This window comes from Chrysochloris asiatica, unplaced genomic scaffold, assembly GCF_000296735.1.
Source record: "Chrysochloris asiatica unplaced genomic scaffold, ChrAsi1.0 scaffold00230, whole genome shotgun sequence".
Taxonomy (NCBI): domain Eukaryota; kingdom Metazoa; phylum Chordata; class Mammalia; order Afrosoricida; family Chrysochloridae; genus Chrysochloris; species Chrysochloris asiatica.
The window spans coordinates 480142-491875 of NW_006408748.1; the positions used below are offsets into that span (position 1 = coordinate 480142).

Below are 11734 nucleotides of genomic sequence, written 5' to 3' on the forward strand. Positions count from 1 at the left end.
TTTTTTTTTTTTTTTTTTTCTTCCTTACAAGCTTGCTGGCCTAGGAGGCCTGGCTGACGTGGATAAATGATCATCCAGGGCTGTTGATGGTTTGGATCCAGATCTATAAAGAACACCTTGCTCTTAAGTTACTTGGGGCATGATTTATGGAAAGAGGCCAGAAATTTTTAACAATTGAAAAATCAGAGAACTACATCAGTTGCAATAAGAAGAGAATCCACCTGACTATTAACCCTTTTTCTTTTTTCCCAGGTTTCTCTTCACAGCTTCCTGGAGGTTTATCTAATCTCAGTCCAGTGATTGATGAAGGCGTTGAAAACCTAGTACCCAGTTACAAGCTACTTTTCATATAGAAACACTCATTTGGAACAAGTATCTCAGAAGGTTTTTTGAAACTAGAACTGTAATTGTTTTTCTATTGTTGCTGCTAACTGCGAACTGGTTTTTTAAATCTGCTATCAGATCTTTTACAGTTCTTCTGACTAAAAAAGTACCTCTTAACATTGTTGTTGTTAAGTGCTGTCAAGTTAGTTCCAATGACAGCAACCCTGTCTAAGGTTTCCAAGGTGCAGCTGGTGAGTTTGAACCACTGACTGTATGGTTCAAACCGACCTTACAATCCAACGCTTCATCCTACAGTGCCACACCGGGACTCCACATCTGATATTAGTAGGTTGCTATGAGTCAGCATTGACTTGGTGTCAGTGACTTGCTTGTTGTTGTTGTTTTTAATGTTAGTAGGTGAAGGAAGCTCAGAGAGATAGGATCAATCTGTCCCCCATTTATTATAGCTCCAACTCTACACCCTGCTTTGTGCCCAGCCTTGATTGCAAAACCTATAACCAAAAGACCAGTTGCCATTACGTCAATTCTATGTGTGTCAAAGTAGAAGTGTGCTCCGTAGGGTGTTTCTGTAGTGGATCTTTCAGAAGTAAATCACCAGGCCTTTCGTCCAACATGACTCTGAGGGGAGTCAAGCATATTAACCATTTGAACCACCCAAGGCCTATCCAAGGAATTAAACCTGTGGCTGTCAAGTCGATTTCAGCTACCAGCAACACTCCAGAACAGAGTAGAGCTGCCCTTGTGTTTCCAAGGCTGTAAATCTTTATGGAAGCAGCTTGCCACATCTTTCTCCTGTGGAGCTGCTACTGGGTTCAAACTGCCCACCTTTTGGTTAGAGGCCAAATGATTTCATCACTGTACCACCAGAGCTGCTTCAAGGTCTGAGGTAGGGCTGCCAAAGAGCAGCTGGTGAGTTTGAACTGTCAGCCTTACAGTTCAAACTGACCTTGTGGTCCAGTGCGTGTTCGTACAGTGCCACACCAGGACTCCATTCAAGGTCTGTTGCCTATCTTAATTTGCACAGTTACAGAAACAAGTTAAGAAATCCTTAAGGCATCCACCCTTTGCCCCCTTCCTTGATCAAGCTGCTTAATCAACTTAGTTATAACACAATCTAGTCTTAGGAGGATAAATGCATGTGAGTGTCTTCATAACTTACCTATAGGTAAGTAGGGACGGTAGTCCAGGGTCCTGGTGTGACGCTGCAGGGTAATATATACGCTGGACTGCGAGGTTGGTTTGAACCACAAGGTTGGAGGTTCAGACCCACCAGTCGCTCCTCGGAAACCCTACACAGGGTTGCTATGGGTCAGAACTGACTCGACGGCACTTAACAACAACATACAGTATGGTCCATCTCACTGTACAAAAAAGTATATATACATGTGAATTGATGTATGGATCTCCAAGCTCCCAAAATGAGCTCAAACTTGAAAGAGATCCAGATTATAACAACGTTTATTATTTTTAGAGCATTACCTAGTCATTTTGATTAATTTGCTTGAAGTACTTTTCCCTGCAGCTCCCCAGGGAGAGGCAGGGAGAAGATGGTAAAAAAACATAAATTTCCTCTGGTGACGAGTTCACATCTGTTTAGAACTGTAACATGGCAAATCATTGTGAAATCTTCTAATGGGTGCCTGCCCAATGCCAAATAAGCCCAGGACCAAAAGCACATAAAGAAATAATTGAAAAACACTGGACTGGATCCAAACGGCTGTGGCTAATGTTTCACCTAATCTCTCTCTCGGTCTCTCCTGCCTACGGCCGACCCGGCCCTACCCACGCGCCTTCGGAGCCTTAGTGCAGCTGCTGTTTGGCCATTTGTACCCGTGTAAACCAAAGCCGTGGCCAGTTAGTTGGTTCTAACTCAGAGTGATCCTGTAAGACAGAGTAGAATTGCCTCAGAGGATTTCCAAGGTTGTAAATTGCTACAGGAGTCCTGGTGTGGCGCTGTGGGTTAATGCGCCAGACTGCAAAGCCGTTTGAACTGCAAGGTCGGCGGTTCAAGCTCACCAGCTGCTCCTCGGAAACCCTACACAGGTTCGCTATGGGTAGGAATCCACTCAACGGCACTTAGCAACAACCCCTGTTGTGATGCTGTGGGTTAATGCGCCAGACTGCAAAGTCATTTGAACTGCAAGGTTGGCAGTTCAAGCTCACCAGCTGCTCCTTGGAAACCCTATACAGGGTTGTTATGGGTCGGAACCGACTCAACGACACTTCACAAAAACAACAACCCCTTTTAGTGTGACACCATAGAGTAAGCACTGGACTGCTAACTACCAGGTCTACTATTCAAACCCACCAATGATTTAACAGCACTTCACAACAATAGCCCCTTAAAAAACAGCATGAGAACTATTATGAAGCCAAAAGCGTGAAAGGGGGGAAATTAGCCCCCAGAGTGGGCAGGTTAGAGCAGTTGGCAGGTAACATGTATCTTCTTCTTTGGAAAGGGTTAATTCCTCTCAGTTGGAGTTTGGGGTGGGGAAGCAGCCCCAGGTCAGGGTAAGGGCCAGTGGGGTTGGTGGTGGCTACAGGTCATGTCCTGGAACTCTACATCTCAGGGTGGGTGTATGCATGAGCTAGGAACAAAACCTTCAAAAAAAAGTCTATTTTGCTTTCAATCCTTTTTATCTTGGCTCTAACTCTTGGACTACTGACTCCAGAATTTAAGAAGCAAAGGGTGGGGTAGGGTGGGGTAGGGTGGGGTCTGGAGACTTTTTTTTTTTTTTTTTCTTTAAAGGAAAAGAACAGGGAAGACTCCTTGAATATACAAAGATCATTTTAGAAAACCATTGAACAGTATCTAGCTATGGACAGTTCTTTGGAACAGGTTTTTTCAAAGGTGGCAAGTCAGAGAACAGAAAGGGATACGGAAGCTTTGCCTGCAGAAATCTGAACCTTCCAGTATTCAAGCTGTTAATTATTGATGATTTCAGCTGGCCGAAGGCAGGATTTGAGCCTCAAGACAATATGTCTAGAACTGGCAACAGAAATGGTGATTTATTGCTGGTAAGGGCTACTGGATTTCAGTGATTTTAGAAGGCTATACAGAAAGGTCTTTAAATCCTGTACCCTAGACTGTCCCCTCCCTCCTGACCCCAAATGTTTGCTTGGTGTGTTTTTATAAGCTTCAGTCCTGGAATTTAGTTTTTGAACAATAGAAATACATTATATTTTAATAAAATACAATATATGAAAATTAAAACTTGCCAAACTAAATACATAGGAATAAATCATTTTACAGAAGGGCTTTGTTACCTGGTCCTTTTAAGTAAGAACTTCATATTTTTAGAGTCAGAATTGATGTCTTTAAACCTTTTGGGCTCATATACAATGAGGTCTGTCTGTGTAAAAATCATTCTTTATATGGAATATTCCAGTTTTAGGATCAAACAGACCTGAGATTGAATCCCAGATCCATCACCCATAGATGTGTGAATGTGTTCAAGTTACTTCACCCCCGAACCCCAGTTTCACCATCTGTTCAGTGAGGCCAGTGATAGCATCTGCTTCATAAGACTTAAATGAGTTGCAACATAAGGTGAACTCCTGAAGTGGTGCTGTAAGGTAAACACTGGACTATGAACCACAAGATCGGCAGTTCAAGCTTACCAACTCTTCCTTGGAAACCCTGTAGAGGGTTGTGATGAGTCAGAATTGACTGGAGGGCACTTAACAACAACAACAATACATATAGTACCTAGAAAGTACTTGTCACACACGAGGTGTTTCCTGGCTCTTAGCTCCCATGGGTGCCCCTTCCTTCCCCCAGCTGTGACCATGTTACTGCAGCTGGAAGAAAACAAGAGGATTCGTCTTTTCTTGGTAGTTTAAGATGCCATGAGCTTTATGGAAAGTAAGATGAGCCCTCAAACAAATAGGACTCAAACAGTTTTGACTGTATCTGCCTTTCTCTTATTTCTTTGTTTATTTATCAAATATTTTTTGCTGTTGCTGTTAACCACCATCCAGTCAACCCCACTCATGATGGTCAGTTGTTGACTAGCTCTTTGTCATCCTTAGTGTTGTCACTGTCCAATTTTCAAAGAAAACGTTTGCCAGGACTTTTTTCCTAGTCTGCTTTAATCAGGAAGCTCGGGTAAAACCTGTTCAGCATCACAGAAATGCATCAGCCCCACTGACAGATGAGTGGTGAGTGTGTATAAATTCACTGGCTGAGAAGTGGACCCAGGTCTCCTGAATGACGGTGGGAATTTTACCACTGAACATCAGGTGCCCTTTTAACAAGTACTTGTTCTTGTTATTGTTAAGTGCCGTCGAGTGGTTTCCGACTCATCGCGACCCTGTTATAGGGATTTCGAGAAGTGGGTGGTGAGCTTGAACTACAGACCTTGTGGTTCAAACCGACCTTTCAGTCCAGTGCATGTAGACACATTCTAAGCATTTGACAACTATTTATTCATCTAATCTTTCATAGCAACCCCTTGAAGTATACTATTATTAGTATCATTTTACACTTGAGGAAGCTTAAACACAGAGAACTTCAGTAACTAGTACAAGGTCACACAGTAGATATGTGGCAGAGTCAGGATTTGAACTCGGGCAATTTAGTCTATTCCCTTGGTCGTATCCTAGGTATATTCTTGATTTGGGAAGCCCTCCTGAGACCAAAGCAAGCCGAATGAAACTCCAGGACCAATTCTACATAATCTATAAAATAGTACCAGGACCAGAAATACTGAAGTTGCAAATGGTTCTATTGTTAGGGTTTCATAGCCAAAATCTCAGACCGGAGAGACCTAGATGAGGTTGCTGGAATGCCTCGTCCTTTGGCCCTGGGCCTATCGCTCCACTCCCAGTGCTTACGAGCATGCAGCCTCCTCTTCTGTTTCCTCTTTCTGCCTCACCTGTTTAACTCAGTGAATGTGAACTTGCAGGCCGTTGAAGTCTGAGGAAGGGTGGCACAAAGGAGGGGGGCAGGAAGGTATCAGAGAAAATCAGAAATGACTCATTTTAAATGTTCACTCACTTTTCAAAAATCATTATGACTGCAAAGGCAATATGTATGTATGTGGTAGCCATTGTCAAGTGGCAGACTCAACTCCATTTCCAACCCCCTTTTTCATTTCCAGTGTCTACCTAGGGTGGTCATGGGATGCCAACCTGGCTAACTTGGTTGAAGTCTGTGATGGAGTTTTCAAAAAAGTTCTTGTCTTCCTGATTGTTGTTATTGTTGTTGTGAAGTGCTGTTGAGTCGGTTCCGACCCATAGTGACCCTGTATAGGGTTTCCTAGAAACAGCTGGTGAGCTTGAACTGCCGACCTTGCAGTTCAAACAGCTTTGCAGTCTGGCGCATTAACCCACAGCACCACACCAGGACTCCTGTCTTCCTGGTAGAAGCACTGTTTTGTCTTTGTGTTCTTCCTTCTTTGAATGCACATATGATGACTACAAGGCATTCGAGTAGTGTAGTGGTTAAGAGCTAGGCTGCTAACCTCAAGGTCAACAGCGTGAAACTACCAGCAGTTCCACGGGAGAAAGATGAGACGTTTTGTTCTCGTAAAGATTTACAGCCTCCAAAACCCTGTGCAGGGTCACAATGAAGGAAAAACCAAGAACATTTCAGATGTCCAGCCTGGTACTGTTGAGTTGCTGAACCGTTACAGTGTGCTGATTGTTACTTACAGCCACTGGGCAATGCTGTTTATAGAATGTTCATTGTAGAAAAGTTAGAAAATCCCTCTCCCCTAAAAAAGAAAGAGGAATATTACCCATAACCCTACCTTCCAGAAATAACCAAATTAATGTGAATATACATATACTTTTATTTTTCCACATAAAAACATGCAGTCCTGGTGTGACTCTCTGGGTCAATGCACTGGACTGCAAAGTCGTTTGAACCGCAAGGTCGGTGGTTCAAGCTTACCAGCCGCTCCTCGGAAACCCTACATAGGTCAGAACAGACTCAACGACACTTAACAACAACAACAACATGGCTTTATAAACACAATTCTCTAACAGATTTGTACTTACCAATGTGCCATGACCATCTTTTTGTATCAATTATATGGATACCCAATGTTTATTTCATACGCACTTTTTAGACTGTAAATATTTATACCAAGACTCTTGGTGTGACGCTGTAGGATAAGCACTGAACTGCCAACCAGTCAGCAGTTTAAATCCACCAGCTTCTCCTCAGAAACCCTATATACAGGGCTGCTGGTAGCGTAGTGGTTACGAATCGGGCTGTGAACCTTAAGGTCAATAGTTCGAAACTACCAGCTGTTCTGTGGGAGAAAGATGAGGCTTTCTGCTCCCGTAAAGATTTACAGCCTCTGAAACCCTGTACAGGGTCGCTATGGGTCGGAACCGACTCCACGGCACAGAACCAACCAATGAGTTGGAACTGACTCTATGGCGCTTAACAACCACAACAGCATACCTATAGGTAACATTCACTCCTGAAAGTTTTTACCAATTTTTATACGTTCACTTACATTTGTGTGCTTTTCCTCCATGTTTTCCAATGCTGGGGATTGTAATTTAAAAAAAAAAAAAAAGTGTTTTCAATCCAGTAGACACTATTTATAATTTTACTGTGACATTTTATGTTTAAAATTATTAATATGATTGTACATATTTTTATAATATCATTTGCCATTTCTAATTATATAATTGCCTAGTATATGCCAAGCACTTGGCTAAATCGTTTATATATGCTATTTCTTTTCATCCTCACAATCCATTATTTCTGCTTTATGGATGAGTAAACTATAGCTCAGAGAGATTAAGTAACTTGCTCAAGATCACACATATCATAGGTGATCCAACTGGGTTTCATAATTATGTCTGCCTGACTCCAAAACAGATAGGATAAGAAATAAACTTTTTGAAAAACAAAGATGCTGTATGTGTTTTACAGGTGCTGGATGAATTGTCTCAGGAAGTAGATGGAAAGAGACCGTGTTCTCTCAGGGGTAACTGAAGAGTACATTCATTAAGGACCTATTTTTGGAGGTGGCGCAAACGATTTGTGCTCAGAGTCCTAGTGGCACAGTGGGTTAAACATCGTGCTGCTAACCTCAAGTTGGGTGGTTCAAGCCCAGCAGTTACCGCGCGGAAGAAAGGTGAGGCTGTCTGCTTCTGTCAAGATTTACAGCCTTGGAAACTCCATGGAGCAGTGCTGTTCCATCCTACAGAGTGACTGTGTGTTGGAATCGACTCAATGGCGTTGGGTTAGGTTTGGCTTGGGATGGTAGCCAAAAGGTTGGTGGTTCAAACTCACTCAGCAGCATCATGAAAAAAAGTCCTAGCTATCTGCGCCCATAAAATTTATAGTGAAGAGAAACCTATGGAGCACAGTTCGACTCTGACACATGGGCTCACTATGAATTGGAATGAACAAGACAGTAACAACAACAGGGAGGGTTAAGGGACCCCTGAAGAACAGTGAAGCGTAAGGATTAGCAATGGCAGGAAGCCTGGGGGGCCTGCTGGTATCTACAGCTGTGACAGAACAGTTGTCTGACAGAGGCAGTGGTCATAGGAGGAGAGGACCTGGGCCAGAGAGAGGTGGGGGAAGAAATGCACCAAATGCTCATCTCCTGCTGGTGCCTCCCATCGGCCACATCGAGCACAGCAGCCTAGATGGATCAGCCTGGGAAATTATTAGGGAAAGAAGGGAGGAGAATGAGCCTACATGGGTCCAGCACATTGGCCCTTAGGTTCCTTTAGAAGAACAGAATAGTATCATCTACAACTAATTGTTGAGGTAGTTCTAGACCCATGTGAAGGAGTCCTGGTGTAACAGGTAAGCACTTGACTGCTAACTGATAGGTAGGAGGTTTGAACTCCCCAGTTCTAACCCTTCTGCTTTCTACGAGGTAGTTTTTCTCTGCCTTACCGGAGGTCTCTGTGAGTCAGAATTGACTCGGCACACAACAAAAATAGCGCCAACAGGCTTATGTGCTAGTCTGCTATACCGATAAATGTGACCATTTATTAGGTAAAGGCCCAAGTATAGTTTTGTGGTTGTTAAATGCTGCTGTTGGTTGTGACCCATAGTGACCCATAGTTACTGGTGGATTTGAACCGCAGACTTGGCTGCTCCAACAGAACTTGTGGTCCAGTGCTTTTATCTTACAGCATCACACTAGGACTTTGTTGTTGTTAAGTGCCATAGAGTCAGTTCCAACCCATGTTGCTATTGTTATGTGCCGTCAAGTCGGTTCCGACCCATAGCAACCCTGTACAGGGTTTCTGAGGCTGTAAATCTTTACGGGAGCAGAAAACCTTATCTTTCTCCCATGGAACAGCTGGTAGTTTTGAACTGCTGACCTTGAGGTTCGCAGCCTGATTCGTAACTACTACACTACCAGAGCTCCTTGTTCCAACCCATAGCGACCCTTTATAAGGTTTCCAAGGAGTACTGGTGAGTTTGAACAATTGACCTTGTGGTTCAAACCAAACTTGTGATCAAAGGTTTATCCTCCAGCACCACACCAGGACTCTATTACATACTCAATAAGGGAAAGGTGTCCTGGTGCTGAAGGGTAAGCACTGGACAGCAAGGTCAGTTTGAACCTGAAGGTCATGGTTCATAGTCACCAGCCACTCCTCAGAAACCTTAGACAGTGTTGCTATGGATGGGAACTGACTCAACAGCACTTAACAACAACAATAAAAGTACTCAATAAAAATGAGGGTTTTTTGGTACTTTCCACACTTAGAATTAGTGCTGTATATGGATCACTCTAGAAAATTCTCCTTCTCCTCTCACCCCTCTTTACTGACAACTCTCAGCCTCCAAACTGGTAGCCATAGAACAACAATAACAAGATGCAAATGTAAAAGCAAAGCAGAGAGAAGTCATTTCTTCTTCTTGTGCACAGAGCTAGGGCAGTTTTGCAGCCTCCCTTGCTCTAAGGTGTGGTCTGGTGAGTGAGGTCTAATAGGATGTGAGCAAAAGTGATGAGGAGGGTGGGCCAGGCCCATAAAGAACTGTCTCATGCATTTTCTATGTTGTCTCCTCTTCCATGTCTGCTGCGTATCAAGGATCGGGCTGCCGTTGCCCTCAGAGTCCCTGTTTTAAGAAAGATGAAACCCACTCCACCCCACTCCCAACCCAGAATTGCCTTGGACTGATTGTGGGAACAGGAAAGAAAAGTCGATGGTGTTTGGCTACAAACATATGTTCCTTCTTTGTAACAACTGTTAGCATTACCCTTCTAACCCCTTATTAACACAACAAACAAGTATATTAGTGCAATACTCAGACAAGGACCCAGACCACCATTGATGGGAATAAATCTTCACAAATGTATAACAAAGCTCCTCTGGAAGAAGCCTACAGCTCTAAGAGCCCCAACCTTCTCCTGAGATGAATATTGGTTTACAGGGATTAGTATGATCTCCCTAAAAATGAGTAGAAATCCCTTCGAATGAGTAGAAAACGCCAAAGGTGAGCCCAGCACTGCATGTCACCACCTTAATGTTTGGAGTCCACCTTAGCTTTGTGTTTAGGATGTGAACTGTCGAGTCTGTTAGGGTTCACACCTTTTCTAGCAGTGAAGCTTGAGCAGGTAATGTGTATAAGGATCGGAACCCTGGATCAGACAAGGGCTACTACATAATGCAGGCTTGAGGAATGACTGAACAAATCGAGAAGTGGACGTGGGTATTTGGTCATCCTCTTCTCCTCCCTTCAAACAAGACTGTTTCTGACTTCTTATGGAATCATCTCTCTTAGGAAGATTTCACTAGACAGTGATTTGGAGGAATAAGAGGACCAAGGAAGGGGGATGGTTAAGGTATGACCAACTCTGCCTCTCATTCCGTCCTCCTCTAAGGCTGACGCAGGTCCCTGACCTTCGATGACTCTCCCCACCCACTGGTGGTTTCCAAAGGCTAACAATGGATTCAGAGATCAGGCTGCCCTGCTTTAATCCCTGACTACCTATGGTAGTGTAGTGGTTAAGAATCGGGCTGCGAGCCTCAAGGTCAACAGTTCGAAACTACCAGCTGTTCCACAGGAGAAAGGCGAGGCTTTCTGCTCACAAAAAGATTTACAGCCTTGAAAACCCTATACAGGGTGGCTATGAGTAGGAACTGACTCCACGGCACAGAACAACAACACCTATCAGAAAGCACCAAGGACAATGCCTGACTTAAGTGGCCACTTTGAACATTAGCTATATTACTATTCTTCTTCAATTACACACTCAGGGTCTCCTTGGCAAAGGCCAACGCCAGTGCCACCATGAAGAACCACTTTGTCTTGAAGCCACTCTGCACGCATGCTCTGTTTGAATGAATGCAATCAATTAATTCAGAAATTAAAAAAAAAGAATCATTCATGGTCCTCACAAATAGACTGGAATAAAGAATTGCGAGGTCACAGACTTTTCCTCTGTCTTGACTTTGTAAATACTGTGATAGACAGATGATGCCAAAGTCAATTTTTCCCTCAGACAAATGTGGAATCATCCCATCCCATCCCATCATGATAAAAGTGAGAAGTTGTTGTTGTTAAGTGCTGTTGAGTTGGTTTCAACTCATAGCGACCCTGTATAGGATTTCTAAGGAACAGCTGATAAACTTCAACCACCAACCTTGAGGTTCAAACAGACCTTGCAGTCCAATGCATTAACCCACAGTGCCACACGTATGGCTACAAAATACTAAAATGCATAAAGCTAAGAACATCTATAACGTGTATGTAATAATTAGGATATGTTTTTAGTTATATTCTATCCATTTATGTTCCCTGAAACCTAGTATCCCCATACAATGAAATTCCGATATAAAATGATTGGTATTTAAAGAAGGTATTATAACTGCATTGTTCCAAGGGTTATACACAGTCTGACTTATAAACTGCCATTTTGTTCTGAAGTCTTAGTGTCATGTCATACCATAGGCCAGGGAACATTCTGATAAATTAATAGGCTGAAAGATGGAGACCTAGAGGTTTTCCAAGCCCATCTGCTAGGTGTTATGTGCTTAAAGGTGTCATTTATTTGTTGTTGTTGTTAAGTGCCTTTGAGTCTGTTCTGATCCATAGCAACCATGTATAGGGTTTCCATAGAGTTGCTGGTGAGGTTGAACCACTTACCTTGCTTTTCAAACCAACTTTAACCCACAGTGTTACCTCATTTAGCCTACACTAAGACCTATCACTAAGAATTGAAGAGGTCCAAGAGCTGAACAGAAAATTTCAAAGATCAGCTTGAGAAGATAAAACCAAATACTATAATAAAGTATGCAAAGATTTAGAATTAGAAAACCAAAAAGGAAGAACACAGTCAGCATTTCTCAAGATGGGGGAACTGAAGAAAAAAATTGAAGCCTCAACTTTTGTTATTGAAGGATTCTCTGGGCAAATTATTGAATGATGCAGAATGCATCAAGAAAAGAT

At 42.9% G+C, this 11734-nt stretch overlaps 1 pseudogene; it reads left to right on the forward strand.

Moving 5' to 3' along the window:
- The window catches only part of LOC102834375, a 58257-nt pseudogene extending 57904 nt beyond the window's left edge, over positions 1-353 (forward strand).
- The last annotated feature ends 11381 nt before the right edge of the window (positions 354-11734 follow it).